At 36.1% G+C, this 22,720-nt stretch overlaps 1 protein-coding gene across 1 annotated transcript in view; it reads right to left on the bottom strand.

Annotated features, from left to right (window-relative positions):
• Positions 1 to 22,720, bottom strand: part of LOC135074767 (uncharacterized) — a 188,770-nt gene that overhangs the window by 39,784 nt on the left and 126,266 nt on the right. The window contains exon 3 of the mRNA XM_063969150.1: positions 11,852 to 11,912. The gene's annotated coding sequence lies outside the window, so the exon portion shown is untranslated. The remainder of the gene's footprint in view (positions 1 to 11,851; positions 11,913 to 22,720) is intronic.

A 22,720-nucleotide genomic window follows, 5' to 3' on the forward strand; every position in this document is an offset into this window, starting at 1 on the left:
CAACTGTCACCATTCTATCCTTCCCAGCCCCGCAGGAGTCGCACCATAAAACCTATTTTCCCCACAATTTCCCTTACCTTTGCCGTATTTGTGTGTACTCAGCAAAGGAGGGACCATTGTGTGCCTGCTCCTGTAACGGTAATCTACGGGAATTCTTCGGAGCTATTATTGCCATGACAACAAAGCATAACATTGTGCGGGGCCCTACCGTACCGTACGTTTCAATACAATTTCACTTTTTAAAGAGACAAATAGTACAAAGCCTTTACTCCCTTTCAAAACAATTTAAATAGCCAGGCAATATATCTTTTATCAACAAATAAATAAACATCTTAGCAACGAAGTAACACAACGCGTAACGTTATGAAATTTACTCATGTTAAGTCAATTACACAGATTACTGCACATGTAGCAAGCGCTTGTAGCTGTTCTTGATTATTATCAATATCGTTGTGTTATGCACTAGTTGTCAAATTAAGTATCTCGTGTACACTACAACATAACATCCATCTTCGAATTCCTATCTCAAGACAAGCACGACGTAACACCCACATTAAACGGGCAAAGTGGACAACTTTCACGTTCGCTGTCAAACTGCCTTTTGCACATTAAACGAGAGGCGTCTTGAGGCGGCTTAATCTAAAATGGAAATTAGTAAAGCCAATTGTTGCATATTTATGCCCGTTTCTTCCGCACGTCTAGTGAGACATCGAACAGCACGACAGTTTAAAAGTCTGTCGCACGTTTTAGAGGCAGTTAATACTGTTTGGCGGCTTCACGCCCCTGCGACACGATACGATTGCTCAATTGGCGAAAAATTGCGACGGGACTAAGCTTGCGGAAAATTGCCGATATCGTTAATATTCACCCGAAACCGGCGGTTCACGTGGCGACTACAAATAACGAGTAGACAGCCCCCATAGATTTATGCTCTGTCGTTTTAAGTGATGTATAGGCCTCAACCCACCAGTGCCGTCGAAATGTTGAAGAATATCTCAAGTATCGTTATCGTTGCTATGTACTGAACTGAAATTGGGTTTCGTTCCGGGAATTCCTTATCAGAATCGATTGTATAATATAAACAAAAATATCTCGTTCCAATAATGCCATTACATAAAATAATCGTAAACGAAATCGCTTTTTCAGCAAAGAAGACATGAAAGAGAAATATAGCAACCGTACGCAAGCAGGGTCCATAAAATATACGATATCTTGACAAGGCCCGAAGAGCTCAGGTAAGTCTAAGTAACTTTTTCCGGGGTGTTAAGCCGTTCGCCTAAGGAAATTGGTGACAAAAATATTCCGGTCATGTAGGAGCCCCTTGTTAACGCGACCGAAAAACACAGGAAAATTCCCCTTCTGACGCGGCTTGTTCTTAGCTGGCGGTCTTCGCTAAGTTTTTATGAGTCGCGTGAAAATTGGCAAACACCAAAATTTTATGTCAGCAGATGCGCCTAGGTGCGTGTGGAAGCTCTTTAACCCCATAAAACAGCGAAATGTTTACGACTCCAGACATTCTGTTCATAGAATGGGTCATGTTATATCGCTTTCGAATTTTATCGTTTGCTAAAATACCTTTGCTTTCCTGATAAAATCCTTATTTGCCGTAGTCATTTTGCGAGTTTTATAATCCAATTCCGGATAAACCTTGCATATAAATCGAATGAAATGCAATGACCGTTGGCGGTTCGGAGTGAAAAATCCATGTAAGTAAATTGGTTTCCTGAAATATTTTTATGGGCGCACTGGTGCAGTTCGTTCGAGTGAATACGTAAAGAAATGCTTATGTATGTATCTAAATCAGTAATATGAACTCAAAGAAAACAAATAAAGCGACACACTTTATACGAGCGTGTTTGTATTATGGATCTCGGAGCTTATAACGAATGTTTATAGCTGATATCACACACGCGTCAGCGAATTCGCAAAAAACATCACAAATACAAAGTCCCTATACAAACACTTTCGATGTTTGAACCGCGTAAATACGAAGCACTTTTGTTGGGGCTTTCAAAGTAAATGTCACGCTTCAAAATATCAGGATACGATAAAGTTTTATTATTATTTTGGGTGGGCGTCTATTTAATTTAGGTGGTTATAAAATAATTAAGGTCTATTCTCAAAGTTTTTCGAGTTTGTAGCTGTTTTTTGAACGTTAATTATTGTTTTAAGGGAACAATGTTGTTTCAAGGCTTTAAAAAGAGTGGTATTTATTACATTGGCCGGTATTAAGTTTACAAAGGGCCATGAATCACGGAAAATCAGAGTATCAGGCTGGTTAATTGTGCGGGAAACTTGCTTAGGAGCAAAGGGAAGTTCGTGTTACAGTCTAGTATCATTGTGAAGAGCGTTTTTCCTCATTAGCGGGTTGCCGGCTGGAGCTAACGAACGATACACGGCCGTCAAGGAATTCAACGTTAATATTGTGGTAGTACGTGAGGGAATTTTTGCTGTATCATCTATACAAGTTAGTTATGACGTAAAACTGTACTTACCAAAGTTCGGAGAAGTTTCGTTTCGTTTGCTAGCAACGATGTTTTTTGTGTCAAACGGGTTGAGAATTTCGTAGACGTTATCAGGAGATTAACTGGATATAATGTAATAGAGCGTAGAATATTGGATATTGCGAATAATATTTTGCTCGGCGGATTTCTTGAAATATCAGTATTCTGAATACAAATGGTTATTCAACGCACATCGTCGGCATTCCTAGGCTGGACCTATAGCATTTCGGCGGCCTCGACCTTTCAACCGGTTTGCGAACGAAAGCCGATCCGTTTATATCGCGAAAGCTGCGTTTCAAACACTGACCTTAATACCGCGTAATGTTATCTATTTATTTTTTATAGCCGCGCCTGATGGCGATCGTTAATTTGTAATATAGGTGATTCGTATTGAATGAGCTGATGGAAGATGATGTAGCTAATATCGTCTCAGGCGATTATGATTTGATAGCCTTTACATTCAGTTTAACAACACGGTATAAATTGCTTTCTTCATTTATGACTGCTTCATTTACAATTACATTAATGTTCTATGTTTATTCTTTTCAGTTCCAAGGTTTTTACTAAGCGCAACAGAACAGGTTTATATCCTTATAACTTTTACTGAATAAGTATTTATTCAGTTATTACACAATTAATTCTAGCTCTCATCCATTAAAATTAAACGCATAAACCATTTCAATGTCAATCTAATTATGTCTAATTATGTGTATACCAGCTGTGTGAGCTGTGTCGTAACGATATTGCGAGAGATTTATCAAAATCAAATGACGGAAATGTAAATTAACATATCACCATAGAGGCGACCTCGACACAATTACAGGCACAAAAAACAAAAGCAGGACGCAATAAATTCCTTCGCTTTAATCAATCATAAAAACATGGGATTGGATACGGCAGCCGATAAGCACCGATCGAGTCCGTAACGAGCTCATAACTTACTGTCAATTGAGCAGTACAAAGCCTACAAAAAGCCGGTGTTTACCGCAAGTTAAATACGACGTTTATATCCATTAAGGGCACTTCCGACACGCACCATAATCATATTCGGAGCAGGCACAGCATAAATCATGAGAGGATAACCGCGGGCAAAAAACAACGTGTCTGGACTCGCCTTAACCGTTGTTTAGGAGAGCTTATTGGTCTGCGATATTGCGCATCATTTGTGGTTGCGCCCTTATTGCAATTTTTTTTTAACACTGCCAGGTATTTGCGGGGCTAAATTAAAATCGCAAATAACGAGTCTTTACAAAAAATGCATTGGATACGAATTATTTATTAGTAGATGGGAACTTTACTCACTAAGGTAAACTAGATTGCAAATTAAAATATAAATAAATAGTAAATGCTGGTTATTTATTTTTGCATTATAAAAACACAAACGTTTGACTCATGTCACATAAAAAAAACAAAGTTCCTTCAATAATATTTATTATCAAATTTTTTCTTTCATAGCTTTACAAAGTAATAATATTCAGCAAGATAAAATCCGGTCAGATCCATCAAGGTATATTAATACATAGATACATCACCTCAACTCCGTCAATAAAAGTAATTGATGAGGATAACGAAAACTCAAAATTGAATTTTTGATCAATACCACAATTTCCTGATTCTGTGAATACGTTTGATTACCATTATTGTTCCACGGAACAACCTTCGAATCGCAAATGGTCGTTATTTGGAATCTGCTTTTATTACTTGTAACAACTTTGTAAGGTAAGTATGCGTGTACACTTGTGGAAAAACATAGCAAGTCGTAAGTACTGGTCGGCCATCATTTAATTTTGTTTTTTTCTCTGAAAACAAAAGACGATTGTTTGGAATGTGGAATTATTTCGAATTTTCATAGGAAAAATAAACATTTTTTTTTCTGTCTCTTATAAATTTGAATAGGTAAGCCCCTACTTGCAGAAAATAACTCGTTATTTATACTGAAGTTGTTTTAGCTAATTATCCATTACACAACGGCTTAAAGCTGAGAATGCACACAGCGCATTCACGTAAGAACGTTGTTAGGTGCGAAATCCGACTCCTTCAACAAATTAAAAGTTTCAACAGAATCGGTATCCGCAGGAAGGTGTGCCTCCAACAAGGTAACTGTTTTAAACTGAAACACGGGTTTACTTTTAACTTGTTGCTCGGAATGTTGCCAGTGATTAGAAAACATTGTACAACTTACGCTAATACATACGGTGAATTAATAATTGCTTAAGTGCGTGTGAATTTATTAAAGGACGCGTTTACCTTAATGAACGTAAGGTAAGAGCATGTATAAATAGTTTGTAAGTATGTTAGTATTTCTACTGTCACTGTCACACACACAAAAAAAAGAAATGAAATTGATAGCTGGCCAGTGATAACCGAGTTTATTGGATTTAAAAATTTAGCGTAAAGTTAACGAGCGACTACACTTTGAAAAACTTGTTAGGAGAAGCTTTTACAAAACCTATTCACGATCATAAATAAATTGTTAATTTAAAATTCTGGCACATCGCTGTAAAAGCCATGCCTGGATAATATTTTCTGGCAAGCCACCGCTTCCAGCGCGGAGCGGGTGTGATGTGAACTTAAAGCTAAGATTATGTCCCGGCCGCGTGCGAGATTGCACGCCTGTCAGGCCGCTCATACAACGAATAGAACCGTCTCTCCCTGGGCACACATATAGCTACATAGTAGTACCTAAATGTGCACAATGCAAAAAAAATAGAGGGAATTTGGCATTGTATTATTGTGAATAATTGACTTTATGGGTCATAAACATAATAAAAAAAATGTCTTGATTTGTAGTTTACTTATTTTGCTTAAACCTTTTAGTTCAGCATAATATTTACTTTAACATTACGTGATGCGATGATAACGGATAGAGTATTTGCCGTCAGCGGATGCGAAATACGAACCCATTAAATAAAATAAATAATGGAATAGTAAAAATTAAAAACAATGGAATGTTTTCAAGTATTTTGAAACATGAATGATGGAAAAATCCAATTTATAACTAAAATTGGTACCTAAGTATACAACTGGGGAGTGGTCTTTCAGGCCGCGGTAATGTAGGGTGCATCGTTGAACAGTGAACCGGCCTTTTTTCTAAATGCTCTAATTAGCTGGAAAATGAAGCTAGAAATGTCATTATGGTCGTATCAGTCAGGTAATTTAATAAGGTTTCTAATTTTTAGGCTTAAAATTAGCCTGAGCAATAAAAAGGTAACTTAAATTAGGTTTTAAAAAAAAATGAAATTAGGCTCACTGTGTACTACGGGTAGTTTTCACTGAACCACCCATATTTCAACAGTGAACCATAAAGTTAATTACGAGTAAAAATTATGATTTTGGAAAATAAACAACATAATTTTAGATAATCAGCTTTTATTTTTACAACACAAAAATCAAATGGAAATAAAAATGATTATTTCAACAAACAGTCTTCATAAAAAATCACAGAATCCAAAAATAACAACGAAACTCACACAAAACCCAAATGAAAAGAAAAATGCTTCTTTTAACAAAAATAACTAAACATTGTCTAATAAAGCCTTCAAGTAATCAATAATCAACCTTTTTGGTGGTAAACAAACAGTCTTCATTTAAAAAATCACAGAAAACAAAAATAACACAAGACACAATTGAAAAGAAAAATCCTTCTTTAAACAAAAATAACTGAAAATTGCCTCTTAAAGCCTTTAGGTAATTAATCAACCGTTTGGTGGTTAAATAAAAAAACAGTCAACCGGTTCACTGTGTACTTTGAAAACCTGGTTCACTGTTCAAAACATACACTATTCAACTTATGAGTTCACAAACAATAAGAAGTACGCTGAATGGTCATCACGGAATGTGCTCATTATACAGATAAAACTACAATAATTTTGATACCAAATAGATTTCGTACTTAATATAAATAGCAAAATATACAAAAATCGTAAAGCATAACTAAAAAAACTATCTTTTGTCGTCGAGAAACAAAGAATTCGCAGCCACACTTCACACCTTAGCCACAGTCGCCGGCGCACTACGGGAGAGGGTAAGGGCATCCACGAGACACGTAGTGACTCGTTCGGTGGAACTGGCAACGTCATACTTTTTGAAATATGGCGGTGGTTCAGCGTATCTGGTTGGTTCACTGTTCGACTACCCACCCTAATGCCAATTTATTTATTACGACAAAATGTATAGACTACACAATATATTATGTACGATATGAGATGAATGAATTAAGCAGTCTAACCACATTGCGTGAAACGTGCCCGCGCGAAGGGAAAATGTGAGCTATTTTATTAAAGTTCTCGCACTGCGGTGGAAATATTAATCAGTGCTCGCATCGGTGGAGAGTCGGCTTTAATCGTTACGTGACGTTTACATTAATTGCAGTCAACTTGAACTTCGACTTCGTAACCTCCTCAAGCTCAAATTATTAACTCTTTAGTAAGCAATTTTTTTTAATTCAGACGACTTTCTAATTATTTATCACAAGATGAACTCTATCTCTAGAATAGATAAGCTGTTTTAAAGCTTGTGGTCTCAGTAAAAGCTACTGTTATTAGTTAGGCATTTTTTTCATGAAACTAAATCAGCTTATGGCCTCAATATATCAATTGATGATGAAGTCTAAGATGAAACCTTAGAAAATCATATTTACTTGCGATTTACAAAGTAATTAGAAGTATAGGAAGAAAGAAACTTCAAGATAATATCCATTCTTTTCCAGGGGAGGAGAAACCTGAATGCCAGTTACTTCAAACAAAAAACTTAACCTTTACTTCTTATTACATGCACTACTATTGCATATATGTATACTTACTTTATAAACCCCTTTACAGGCTTACTAACTCGTACTTGAGGTTGCGGAAAACTACGCCGTCATAACACTAGCCAATTACTTAGTCACACTATATTGTGTACGCTACGTCCTATTTTTATAAAGTGTAAAGTGGATTAACTGGGAAAATATTCTGTGCACGCCGGGCTTTCCTCCGGCTTCTAATCTTGTGTAACACGTAAAGTTCTTAGAGCGAGTTATAAGTTACTATTATGCAATCATTAGCTCTTCTTGCCGCGCTAGCTCCACGCCACTAGGACCTTAGTTGAGAGGGCGCGAACCTTTCACCTGTCTGCTTTTACCACCTGCAGACTTAAACCGCTTACACTGAAAATAAAGGTTGTTTAACGTTCACGAGGAAATCTGAAAATATTTCCGTTGTGGCGGCCAGCTTAACGACGTCTTGCCATATTGCGATAATGTTCCAAATAAATTGGCAGGCGGAAACAGGACACGACAGGGTTAAATTGAACTACGACTTTCGGACCGCTTTTGTTCCATTCTAGCATTTATATTTCAAATACTAGATTCAATGCTTCTTTATATTTCATTGCCAAAATTCAATGAGGTTTGTCATAATATTATTTTAGGTCTGATCTCATTTAATGTTAGTCTTTTTGTAAGTACTTAATCTGATTCAGAAAATTTCGAGACCACAGTCTCTGCCAACCGAGGAAATTTAAAGGCACTGTCATTTTACGAGTTGTAAATATGAAAGCTCATTTTAAAGCTTTCCCGTGGAAACTGAAAGGACTTCATTTCATTTCGGAAAGCGAAGTGACCAAACATATTTTATTCCAAGTTCAATTTGTCATTGCTTCAGGAAATGTGAAATGTTATTTCCTATTTAACTTCCGACAATTTCCGTCCAGTGCGCTGGGTTAAACGGTTATGCAAACTTCTGTGTGAGCCGTAGAGGATAGACGTCCTCTGTAAAGCTTCAGCCAAACCAACGCGTGGCGATGGCGATGGCAATCAGAGGGCTTAGTGTGAGTTTACATTAAATGTCCTCCCTAGTGAGCGCTATAAAAATATATGAATATTTTAGTTCTTGAAAGCTTCCGTAGCACTGTAAAATCCGTCATACATTTATGTCATTTTTTTTTAGTCGACATCGAATGCGTTTGAAGTAAACTCACACTACGCCCCCAGATGTCGTGTATGAATTTGTAGCGATGAGTTCACATCAACGTGTCCTGTCATTGTTCGCACGCCTGTCATTGGTATAAAATATGCACGTGCAGTGATCGCTATCGCCGACGCGATCTACACGCGTTGGTTTGGCTGAACCAACTCCGTAACTTCGGAGAATGTTTGCCTTGCATAGAATACACCCCATGTGAATACCTGCCTCTGAAGTATTCTGCGAAATATGTAAGTTGCTGCAACAGTGCACTTCCCAAATATTGAACTGTATTTGGGAGTTAATGAGTTTGTTGCTTGTTAGATTAATAGACCATGCACGTGCTTAAACACACGTTAGTTGGAAGTACTTGTAACAAATTTTAGGAGTATTTTGGAAAATACTTACCTGCTTTAACTATAATAAGTTAACTATAATAAATATTGGTCTGAAACACAATGCATATAGCGGTAATATCAAGTATTTCATATACCTACCTAAGTGAGTATTTAGTAACTTCCTGCCACATCCGTAAGATCTACCTATTTTGAACCCCCCGAATCTGAACGAGGTTAATGGCAAATTAGCACACTAATTTAGCACAATGTAGAAACAATAGACGAGAATATAGTTTCTGCTTCGTTACATTACACTAGAACAAGATCCGGTAGGCTCATTCGTAAAATTTGAACAAGAATAATACTGCTTGAGTGAGCTCTATAAAAATATTTCGAAATACCAGACCTAATAGTGATAGCAATTGAAAACTTTTACATCTTAATTAAGCATTAAGCTATAAGTAAACAGGTAAATTAAAGTCTTGCGATGTTTTACGTGCACATGTTACTACATACTAGTGTTGTCCAGTGCTGAGTTTTTCAGAAACGAAGCCCAAAACTCAAACATAATACTTATTCAAGATTTTCGTTGGAAGAAATCCAAAATTAGGTACTAGTAGGTACTAGGTACTTACTTTATTGTAGAGATTAAATTTATTTTATAGTATTTGTTTGCGGCCCTGCTTTTTATGCTCCCATTACGGTTACACAGTCAACGTCTTCACAAATTAATGAACTATCCTCCTTGAAACCGCACTGTAAAGTTTGTTTTAAGAAATATACCCCATTCATTTGTGCACCTGAATTATACAGAGGCAGACTCGCTCGCCAAGAATATGTTTACATTCTGCTCCTTGCTAGATTTATTGCCACTTAACGTAAGTCCTGCATTCTAGACATGCCCGCCTGAAGTGGAGTAGGTGCTGGGTATTTAGCGGTTGAGTGTACTTCTTACGAGGTTCTTTATTTTGTTTTGTAGCAATTATTTGATGTTTACGCTTGGACTTCGAATTCGGACAGCGGTCAATGGAGGGGATTACGTGTGATTCGCGGGATGAGTGAGTGGCGAACGCAAGCAATGTTTGGTTTGCGGGCAAACATATTATATCCACATTTTTTTACTTCCTTCTATAACTTCAAACTGAGACTTGAGTAGTGACAGCACTTACCTACCATGTGACTATCAAGCTAGAAGCTAGGGTTTTATTTATCATTTGCTTCATTAAAGTAATTTGTTTTCAACATTATTGAAACGTGAAAATATCCTTACGACAATGAGTTACTCATCAGGAGAATCGTCTGACTGATCCCGTGTTTTATACTTACAAAAAATTTGCTACTCGTGTTATAAGTAGGATGGAAAGAGACATTGTCCTAAGTAATTCTATTGGAAACAATTGCTGGAATTGCTACATTGGTAAATAGCCTGAAGGTGATTAGATAAAGTTCTCTTGTTTCCAACTTGATGTATTTTAACTAATAACATAGCTTTTGCAGATTGAATATTACGATATTCAAATAGGCCCTAAAACCTTGCAAATTTTCCAAACACTATTTTAATGTCAATAAACAAAGCGTTAGTATACAATCCACCGGGTTATAGGTAGGATAAATTCATAGCAAAACTTGCATGCGACGCAAATGGAGGATTTGAACTGAATTGTTGTTTAGAATTCCCAAAATTTGGACCCGTAATGCTATTGTCTGTCCACATATTTAGGTATTGGATGTTTGTTACATGCGATCGCCGCTAATCGCGTCGCACCCCGGCCGCGCCATCGCGATTCGCGAGCCGAACGCGCTAATGGAATCTAACGCAACGCAATTGTTGTTCGTAACACCTGACGATTTAAGAGTCCTACGTAAATTTATAAATAAATACGAATTGGGTTTTAAACAACTTACATATTATTGTGTCACACAAGTGTATCAAGGTGTTGATTGAAATTTTTCTAATTATAAAATATGAAAGACGCGCAAAATTAAGTCTAAAATAAAGCGAGTAGTGCTAAAAGGCTTGTGTCACCATTAATAAATAAGAGTTAGTAAAATCTATCATATGACAGAGGTACGTAAGTCAGTATTATAACTCGCGTTAATTAATAAAGCTGCATCAGTTTGAATAAATTACTTTGCTTTTACACATTTTTACCGATAAATAAACTGTTTCAAATGAACCCGTCCATCGGTGAGCTGTTATTTTTAAACTCGTTTCATTAACGCGGCAGTGCCGGCGGCAAACTAAATAATAGAATCAAACACAATGCAATTACGGCACTGTCCATGGCACCTGCGTACGGCTTAAGCGCCATTCGTTTATACATGTATCGGCGCTTACGCCGTCTGCTGGTTCCCAGGGCTTATTATTAGATAACGGCTGCTCTGCATCACAATTGAGCAGTAATCTCACATATTAAGCAGGTTTAATTCGGCAGCTATGGAATAGGCGTAGGTACAAGATGTGTATGGAAGAGCGGACCCTCCAAACACAGGCATTTTTTGCTTAAATTGAGTGCTTATTAGTTAATAAGTAGATTGGAAGTAGATTGAGTTCAAGAAACATTTTTGTTGCAAAATCGAAATATTATAAAAAAAGTGTTTATGTTGATTAGCCATTCTTCATCACACCAATTCTATTGATTCCTTTGCACAACTTGCAGGTAGAAGAACTATACTCGTATAAATATTTATAAGTGAGACTACTATTATTTTACTTCTTTATTCATCATCATCATTTCAGCCACAGGAGTCCACGACGTTACTTCTTTATTGGCTGCCGTTAATTGCCGACTGTCGATTTCATAAAAAACAAAACCACTTCATTAGATTGTATCTCACATTTGCATTGCATGGTATTGTTCGTGAGATATCCGCATTTATTTACGGTCGAAGTGGATGCTATGATCTTTTTTGCTGCTATTTATACGATATGATATGGTCATGATAATAAGTTAAGGAAAATTGATCTTAATTGTGTAAAGCGATTATGCTTTATTAACTGGGAAACCTCTAGAAGACATGTAAAAATTAAATACAAAAACAACTGATTCATTCAATCAATACATACCTATTTTATTACTACAAGTTGATTGGTGGGTGATTCACGAAGCGAGTCTCTTTCGTGCGCTCTGAAAAAGAAGAAAAACATAAATTAATTACAATTACACAATAGAACACTATTTAAAATTGGAACATTATTATTTTTTTTTAAATCTACAACGAGGAAGCTCTGGCCTGTTTAAAATTAGAACAGACGGAAATTAATTAGATTACATTTTGAAAGAGGCAATTTAAAAAAGGTTCGATAGCGTTAACCAATGTTTGTGTGCGCGCGCGCTCTAATCGGTTTAGGCCGCGACGTGCCGCGCCTACCGCACGCCGTGCTTAGACTTACAACTTACTACATTTGGGGTGTGGTTTTGTAGTTTGCTCCTTTTTAACCGACTGCAGAAGGAGGGATCATGTTTTTGACTGTGACTTTACGACGGTCGGGAAAAATAAGTTGATGGAAAATGGATAGAGAAAAGGGAGTAAGTAAGTATTTTAGGTTGAACTTAATTTGTAAGGTTTTTCAAAAAATAATTGTATTATGTTACTAAATCTTACAATATTTATTAGAAGCATGGTTATTTGTGTGGACATAGCTTAGCCTGCATTGCTATTATGCAGTAGTTCGGTTGAACGACGTTCGGAAAATCGACTCTACATTTGCTATGCAAAGATTGACGCGCGCACTATAGGCAAGCTTATCGGAGCTAGCTTATCGGGCCTGCTCTTGTCAACTTTGTAAAATTCCATAGGTAAGTAGCGCATTGTCATTATTTGTTTACTTTTTGATTTTTTCATCTAATCGTACGATTACCCCTAATCATAAACTTTACCAGCAGTTCCTAACTTAAACTTTACATAGCCCGCAGGTCTACCCTAAAAGCAATTTTAGTACAATAGCCATCCAATATAGTTCTGTTAATCTTGTTAGAGCACCGCTAGCCGCATCACGAATTCTGCCCGCCAACTCCGTTCACACGGACTGCATCGTAATGGCGGGGCTCGCGGCACGCATCGGCATTTTGTCCTTATTACTGGCCAGCAACAAAAATGGGGATCATGCTCTATGGTCGTTCAAAATATCACATGTCAATTCCACGTGAATTACAACTGGCCAGTGCTTTTGGGGCGGTATTGGGACCGGCTTTGTTTAAAAATTTGAAAACCGAATCGCTCTGTAAGGAAACATAACTTTGTTTTTTTTTTTTTCGATTTTTATGGCTTGCATAGGCGTGTCATACATGCATTTTAAATTTCAAATCTTTTTTTTATTGCGGGAAAATAGTAGAAATTTTAACTACACCTTTTTTACAAAGATTAAAAAACAAACTCTTGTAAAATGAATTTCATTCGCTGTAACAAAGCTATCTACTCGAACATTTTGTTTTTATTGCCAACAAGGCATTTTGTTTGCCCCGTCGAGTACACGGAAATAAAGTTTATTTGCAAAACATTTTAAACAAAAATCCTCCTTTGATATTCATATTATTGTTATTCATTGCGGGATTCACGGGATCTGTTCCGCATTCCCCGGGTGGTTAATTTGATTCACTTTCTCAAAATTCAAGGTCATTGTGTTGCTTTGGCTCTGAATAAATTATGTTATACGTGTTTCACCAAGAAACAGGTTAAAATAAATATTTGGATATGATAAAATGTTATAATACCCATCATATCTAAGCACCTACGTTAATTTACGAATGAATTTTAGAAATCATTAATTTTTTTTTATTAATGTTATTTGGGCTTAAATATTTTTTTTCTATTATACAAATAAAATTGTTGGCATCATAATTTAACTATTTTAATAACCGACTTTATTAAAAATATTACAAAAACCACCCCAAAAATGTTCTACACCAATGAAAATTAACGGCAGGGTGTTTCTTACCGGAAAATGAAAATACTGCCTACAATCTGTCAAGTTGAAATTATTAGGTATTTGGGGGTTATTATGCCGGCAGACGCGCGGTTATCGCTCACCTTTATGGCCACTAACGTTGAGTTACGATCGCGTTCCTACAGACGACAGTACTTCAAACTAAATACTGGCATCTTAGTCCGTCGGAATAGATGCTATTTTGCAACAAAAAAGTATCTTTGCTGCACGTCCAAAGATTCGAATGATAATTGAAGGCGACGCGGTTAAGGAGTGTACAAGAACTAATCTTTTTAACTACCTATGTTATCGATTATAAAATTTATTACTCGTTTATTCACCGGTCTTTTATTGGTTTTAGTTTTATTTTATAAAATTTACTGCTCTGACTCTTTTATGGCTTGGACTGAGCAAATTGCACCATATCTCTCTTTTCAGTGTATTTATGTTTATATTGCGACAGGAACGTGCCAAAAAAGTAGCATGGACCAGGTAATCAGTTTCATAATTATAAAATAAATAATGTACCTACCACATTCTGCAAATAAATAATTTTCATTTTCATTTTCAATAATTGTGTTTTTCCAGCGCCTGCCTGTAGGTAGGTGCCTAATATTATAACACGTGGGCACGTGACAATAAAAGTACACAGTACCTACTTTTAAAATGAGACTTGTGAGGACTACAGGCATGCTAAGCATAAAGGCAAATCAGTGCGTATGTACCAGGCAAATATTATTTTGTTTAAGAAGTCAATGGCTTATAATTTAAACGATACACCCTTCTTCAAAATAAAACCAATGCCTGCCAATGCCAATCAAATAAGAAATGAACTTTAGGTAATTTAAAAATTGTTTATTGATGTGATCAATGCCCAACAACTTTTCAGCATGAGTACCTACAATCCTGAAAAAGTTGTTGCCAAGGAAATTAATATTCAACCGATATCAGTTCTAAGATTTTTGCCAAAATCTTTGGTTTAGAAATTTCAATTGACTTCTCAAAAAACTTTTCCGGAAGAGCCGGCCGCGTTTCAGAATTTTTCCTTTTAAAACTTCCTCCGGTTTGTATTTCGTTTCAAACGCGAACATTTTCAGGTTTTCAAACGGCAAAATTCAAATTGGAGGCTTTGATTCGAGCGGTACTGTCAATAAAATAAAATTAATGCACAAACTAACATCCGTTGTGGAGACCACTGCAAACACTGAATGTGACTTCTGGACTGAATGAGGTAGTTATTTTTAGTCAGAAGTCGCAAAGTTTTTTATTGATGCACGAACGCTAGCAATACGTGAATCAATCGTATTTTTGTCTTAGGATAGATACGTAATATAAACAGAAAAACAGTTGTGATACTTACACAAACAAGTAAGTAACTTACAAACTGGGTGTTTGTAACATTAAGTTAAGCAGGTGTTGTAAGGAAATTACGAACAAGTGTTATTTGCTCATATTAAGAGCCATTTTACATTTTCGTGCAAATTTCTAAGATTTTGGAAGCATGAATTACTATCTTAAGCAACACCCAGAGATTATTTAATTACTGCGAAAGATAGTTCAATCCTTGTTGTTGACCAATAATGTAACGGATTTACTAAAACTCTTTTGATTAATTCTCAGTGCCCCATCTCCCACAACCATTTTACGGAAAAATTTCCGCAGACTCAATTTCAAAGTCCTGTATCTATTATTTATGCTCGTATAATAAGCTTAAAAATATATAGAAATCATCGGACATATATTCTTGTAGTCCAATAATCAAACGGATTCTTGAATTTCATTACCATTATTGAGTAAAATCTAAAAATATTTTGGCAAATTTTTAAGATTTACGTCACATTTTGATCGTGATTTTTGGTTTTAATACACAGCAATAACAGCAATAAAAGTATCCCAAAATAAAGAATATTCATTGGAGAATTGATTTCCACAGTTATTGTTTAAATATTAGTAACTACTTTGTCAAAATATTGATGTGAATATCAGTATAAATTACAATGCGGAAGCCGACATTGATTAGTACGGCGCGAGCGCCCGTCAAGGCAGGACCTGTGTCATTTTTCCCGCCATGACGTTTACGTGTGTTCGTGTCATGAAGCGGAGATTTATACGGCGACCAAATACTTTTGATACTATGCCGGGAGGTCCGTTTTGAGTCGGCCGTTTGGTGGTTCGAAACGGACGAATATGCCGAGAGGTCTCGGGTTCGATTCCCGGCCGAGCAGAAATTAAAATGATGAAATTTAATTTCTTTGACGGGACTGGGAGTAACTATGTATTTATGTATGAATTTAATTTAATAAATAAATTATAAAAAAGGTTGTAAGTACATAGTATATCCATTAAGCTAGCACCCTTAACACAAGCATATTAGTTGCTTATTTTGGGACTAGATGGCATTGTGAAATTGTCCAAAGATTTGTTTATTTATTTATCCGCTTTGAGTTTTGTTTCGTGAAGAAGAAAAAGAACCGTTTTGTTTCGAGAGGGAAGTTTTGTTGTTAAATCAATAGTAATAAAAGAGGAAAGATTTGATTATTTGTATGTTTGAAGGCAATAGGCTCCGAAAACAAATTCTTTCACTAAATGTTTCCTATGTTGGCTATAAAATATTTTCAAAAACTTTACTCCAAAATCTTCGATAATTGGTCGTTTAATAAATAAATTAGATAACATATTAATATTTTTTTATTGTTTCCAGTACGATTTCAGTACTAGTTTTTAGAAGTTGTATGATTTAACTAAAGTGTTATTTTATGCATAATTTATTAACTTCTAAAATATATTCCCTATTGATAGATGACGTGCTTCGTATTTGGTTAAAAAGGTGTAGAATGTTATTTTGAAGATAACTTGCTTCCATAGAGATATAGAAAGATGCTAAGTAATGCGCTGAGTTCGAAACTCAGTGTCAAAGAAATCAAAATATGTGCTCATTATCCACTGCGGTATCAGTATTCAACGTTCGAATAATCTTTAGTAGTATGCAAGCAATGTAAACTGTTTACATTATAACGTCGCTGCTGTCATCATTGCTTTCACAAGCAATATGTTCTGTTTTTGGGCATATTGTTGCGACACCGGCTTCGCCCCCTTATCACATTTCCCTTTAGTTTCTGTGATCTGTGCTTGCTTCGAAGTTGATATCAATTAAATATTCCTTAGTGCTTTTGATTTAAATTATTTTTTTTATTTTGACACGTGTTTGAAAAATCAAGAAATAGTCAATAATACAACAAATGAAAACGAAACATTGCATTGCAAGTTGCAATGTTTCAATATTGATGAGGAGATTCCATTGGAAAGTCTGTATTCATTCCTAGGATTCCCCTAACACCATCAAATTCAAGAGAATTCTAGAGAGTGCAGTTTCCCATCTCATGCTTAGGGGCCACGGTTTAAAATAGCGTGGTTGCATAGAGCCTGCAACGGGCAACCGCGTGCGCTGCTCATACTAATTTTCGATACAAAAACAAGTGTTGGCTCAATAGTTTTAGCGGAGTTTCATGTGGTAGCGGGAGTAGACTTAAGGGAAATCTATGCTTCTCCGACGGCCAGTTGTAAGTTGTATGCTCCAGAGTATGTGCACACAATAGCCTGGTGATTTTAGCACCCGAAGGAAATGTTTCAATTTTGTTGTAGAAAGATATCATAATTTTGTAAGTATTCAGATATTTAAACATACCTAATAATTTGTAGGTTTTATATTATAATTATAAATCAGCTAGTAGTGCAAAGAGGCAAGGCATGTTTGTAAGATGGGGATAGCGGTGCGGGTTGTACAATAACTAAATGTCGATGTATAACTTTACTGCATATCTGAATTGTACAATTGTTTGTTATCCTAAATAAAATAAATAAAATATTAAAAAATATTATCATATAACAAAATTAATAATTTCTTAGAATAATTTAATTTTATTAGAACCAGTTTCCACTTCTTCGCGGAAAAAGTCGCGGGCAAAAAGCTAGTATGAAATATGTAGTATTGCCCGCGGCTTTACTCGCGTGAAATTTAGTTTGCTACAGATCGTCATAAATATATATTGTTATTCTGGTCGACGCCAGGGATGGATGAGCGTCGCTGTCGCTGGCGACAGGGTTTTCTGGTTAAGGGTTCATGACGTAGTTCTCAGGCAAAATGAAATCCACTCATAGAAATTAATAAACTTAGTGTATTCACGAGAATAATTACACACAGCACTAGAGTCGTATCGGGACTGAGTGAACCAACGGTCTTGCGATAGGAACGTCCGACCCGAGTGATAGTTGAACACAAGCTGCCTAGTACTGCTGTACTGTACTGTAAAGCTTCATCAAAATTTGTTCAGTAGTTTTTGCGTGAAAGAGTAACAAACATCGAAACATCCATACAAACTTTCGTATCTAAATATATAAAAGGAGAAACTGACTGACTGACTGACAGATCAACGCACAGCCTAAACGGCTAAACGTAGGCACTTGAAATTTGGAAGGGACGTAGTTTAGGTACCGTAGAGGTGCACTAAGAAAGGAATTCCCGAAATTCCCACGGGAACGGGAATTAGCGGAAAAATCCTTTTGTATGAAAAATCTAAACCGCTTAAGTTAGATGCTTGAAATTTGGTGTGCAGGTACCTTAGTAAACTTAAAGCTTAGGTACAACAGGATATCGTAAAATTCCCACGGGAACGGGAGTTAGCGGGAAAAAACATATGTATGAAAAAATCTAAACTGCGTAAGATAGACGCTTGAAATGTGGCATGCAGGTACCTTAGTAAACTTAAAGCTTAGTTACAACAGGATATTGCAAAATTCCTACGGGAAGGGGAGTTAACCGCTGAAGATAGATGAAGGGGGTAAAACGGGATCCACGCGTACGAAGTCGCGGGCGGCCGCTAGCTATCATCTATCTATCTATATAAATAAAAATGAATTGATGTTCGTTAGTCTGATTATAACTCGAGAACGACTGGGCCGATTGAGCTGATTTTGGTTTTAAAATGTTTGTCGTAGTCCAGGTCTAAACGGTGAGTAAATACGCGCGCGATATTGTTTTTCTGTGACAGACAAAATTCCACGCGGGCGAAGCCGCGGGCGGAAAGCTAGTCTATCTATATAAATAAAAATGAATTGATGTTCGTTAGTCTGATTATAACTCGAGAACGACTGGGCCGATTGAGCTGATTTTGGTTTTAAAATGTTTGTCGTAGTCCAGGTCTAAACGGTGAGTAAATACGCGCGCGATATTGTTTTTCTGTGACAGACAAAATTCCACGCGGGCGAAGCCGCGGGCGGAAAGCTAGTTTATAATATTAGTAAGACAAGTAAGAAGAAATACAGTTAGATGAATTTATTTTAGTTATTTGTTAAATAATAATAATATTTATTTATTTCTTAGCTCTGTCTGATCTGGAGGAGTTGCAATGGCCACCTCCATTGCAACTCCATAACAAAACAATAGAACCCTATGGAGTTTGGGCTTGTGTAATTCGCCTTGACGAATACTTAGTCTAGGTAAATGATATCCAGGGTCCGATGATGGAGCTGCAAGGGGGCAGATTTTTTTTACTATGTGACTGTCTTTATTTTGTACTTAATATAATATATTTTACATATTATACCTATTCGTGTTTCATTATTAATCGAAATAAGTATAAAAATCTTTAAAAGACTAAATAAACTCTATTAACATTTTAAATTAATTTATCATGTTTTAATACCTTATTCTACCTTAAAATTAATAACTTATATCAAGTCTTAATACGGTCACGGCTCAAGATTTTTTTGTCCATTTCGGCGTTCTTTTTACTCTTTTGTCGTTGCGTTGACAGTTTGTAGCTAAATTCGCGCGGAATATTTTTGTGAAATGGCTCTTAATGGTATCGTTTTCGTATACCTAACAATAAAAAATCAATTTCCCGGACTTGTTTTTGCTAGCTTCCGCGCTAAAATTTCCCAATAATAGTCCCAAAATCCAAAGTAAGATTGTAAAACAAACTCCATGGTAAAAAGTTTGTGGGTCAGATAAGTTATTACGTGGCCCTGAACACAATCGAACCCACATCCCTATTTTTCATCGTAATAGGGCACTTACAACCGACATATTGCCTAGTTGACAAAACGTGCTTGATTAATCCGTTTCAGATTTATGAGACAAAATAAATCAATGGGAGCGCGACAAACAAGTCATAGCAGCTTGCTAACACAGCTCTCGATTTTTGTCTCTACCACGTAAAGATAAATTAGCCATATAGAAGCTGCATTAGAAAGGAGGATCTTTTCTTTAACAAGTAATAAGATTTGGAGGATACAATAATTTTTATTACATAAAATGCTTAATAGAAAGCCTTTAGACCTGTATTTTTATTCTTTCATCCGCCCCGTTTAATAGGCTAACGTTACGAATAAAGTTACTTCACTTTTCATTCATTTTCTTATGGTTTGTTATGAATTTACTTGGGTACTTGCAGGACCATGGCTTTTCTGACTAGTCGAGTTGCCTGGATTACTTAGATGATATAGTTTTCTCTGGATTTATTTCATCAGTGGCAACGTCATACTTGCGTTGAGCTATGGTCATTTTCCTCTTTCGCTGCTTCTATCTACCTTAGTTGTCTGAGTAGCTACCCTTCCCCCAATTTATGGAGCCTGCAAAAACTCCGTAACTCCTGCTACATAAATTAAGCATCGATTTTTTATGAACCCATTATACTCACATTAGCCTTTGTATGGTGGAATTGATGAACCATGGCAAGTTTGAATAATAAAAGCGCGAGCGTGTTGATAAAGTGATTAATCATTTGGATTGATTGCCGAATTAAACCCAGATCGCGTGTTTGGGAAACCTTAACATATCTCACGAAAATAATTTGAAACAAATTGTATGATTTGTAGAAAGCCTATTTTCCAGAGTTTTAAAATAGGTGGGGTAAAAGGAGGCAAATGATGTGAATAAAGATCAACAATCACGTTGCGGTATTTTAAGTAAACTTACCTTTTTTCGTAGCATCAGCACGGTTACCCAGTAATCGTATTTTATACCGCCAACTCATATTTTAACTCGACAAGAGGGTGAAAAGTTTAAAAAATTAATCCGAGACAGTATAAATTTTCAATGAAGCTACGTTATTGAGGACATACACCTCCGGAGGCACTAACCGTATCCGCAAGGGTGTGGAATTTTGTCTTAGAGCCAAATTGTCTACCGCTAGACATTTTATGAGTTGATAAAAACGGGGGATTTTGTCCCTTCTTCCCGGTTTTATGGGCAGCCGAGCTGCATGCGAGACTTTCAAATAACCGACTCTCATTACTAGAGCCACCATTATTCTAGAAAGTAGAGGACATATTTTTTCTTCCAGTTAAAAATAATGCTGTTGTGGCTACAAAAAATAATAAAGCTCTTGTAATACTAATTATACTTTTATTAACAACTTTATAACAGTTCTTCATCTTTGGTGTTTTAGATTTTTAACATTTCATAATAATAATAATCCTTGAAATACAAGTTAATCTTCCATTTTTTTTTGCGACCTTCATATTATGTCTGTGATTTCTAATACTAACAATTTAATCATATTATCTCACAGTCAGACTGCTTGATTACCTCACTGGGATGAGGCGGATAGCTATGCGGTCACATAATTGAGGTCCACTAATCTCCATTAACTTAGGACTCCAAATAATTGCCTTTATAGTCGACGTATGTAATTTGGAATAGGACTGTGTAAGTTAGGAATTAGAAACAATAAACTATTGATTGTTTCTAGGAGTACGGGAATGATTCCATCTCTCATTCCGTCCCACTACTGCAACTCCCGTACTCCCGAATGGCAAGTATCTACAGTTTGGCCTCCAATGACATACAACGAAGGTTGGGTAGTCCCGGGGGATAGCTTACTACTGTCTTGAATCCCGCAAAGAATTTAAGAGTATAGGGGGATGAAATATAATATCGACTTCTCTCCGTTGTATAAAGAGACAGACTCTATGTCAAGGAGCACCCTAAGATCTATTAAAATTGGATTGACACCAAAAACCAATAATTCCAGGGCACAATTTTCTCGGAAAAAAGATATATCTAATACTAGTTCTGAAAATTCATATTTTACGGTTAATTACCGTGAAATATGATTTTATTATCTTTAAAATTAAATTAATTTTAACATTCGGCAAAAAAGTGACAGTGTGTTAATTACCCTATTGCAATAGGTACTGTCACTAACAATATATCCACCTTCGCATCGCAGCATGGCGACTGCTCGATTACGTCAGGATCAGCCAGATAGCTATGCGGTCGCGCACTTAATTGAGGTCGACTCCACTCCAGCCCTTAGACTTCAAACTATTACCTTTATAGTCTAGCTTTGAAAGTAGATTGACTGTAACTGTAAATCTTTGCTACTATAGAGTTGTATCCGAGACTATTAAGAAGAAATTAGCAATCTTAGGTGAATAGACGAAATACTAACAATACGGCATTTCGCGTTCGTAATACGAGTATTAAGCTTTGTAATACTTAGTAACAATAAGCTTCTAGCTTTTACTTAAGTAAGTAAAATAAATCGTAATAATGTAGAATATCCTTCGATTAATATAAGCGATACAGTATACAATACCAACACCATTTTAGGAAAACACGCAATTTTATTTATTACATATTGGAAACAATGGTTTCCTTTCCCCTTTTGTATTCCTCCTTTTTATTATTCCGGTATCGCCGAACATGTCAACGATATTGAAATTTGATTTCGCGTATTTGACGAGTCGATAACATTTAGAGAAGACGCTAAAATGTGAATAACACCACTTCATTCCATTGTTGAAAACGCCCCTAACACGTACTTTAAAAACAATTGAAATAATAGAACGTTTTTCCAAAAAATAAAAACCATCGACAAACATCTCTCTTGTTAAATAAACAAGGAGGTTGCACAAAAGAAAAAAAAAGCTGTTTACATTTGGAAAACTCCTTAGCAATGTAATCGTAGGTCCCAGAACAGCCATAAAGCATAGTTGGTGAAAATG

The sequence above is a fragment of the Ostrinia nubilalis genome, chromosome 9, assembly GCF_963855985.1.
Source record: "Ostrinia nubilalis chromosome 9, ilOstNubi1.1, whole genome shotgun sequence".
Taxonomy (NCBI): Eukaryota; Metazoa; Arthropoda; class Insecta; order Lepidoptera; family Crambidae; genus Ostrinia; species Ostrinia nubilalis.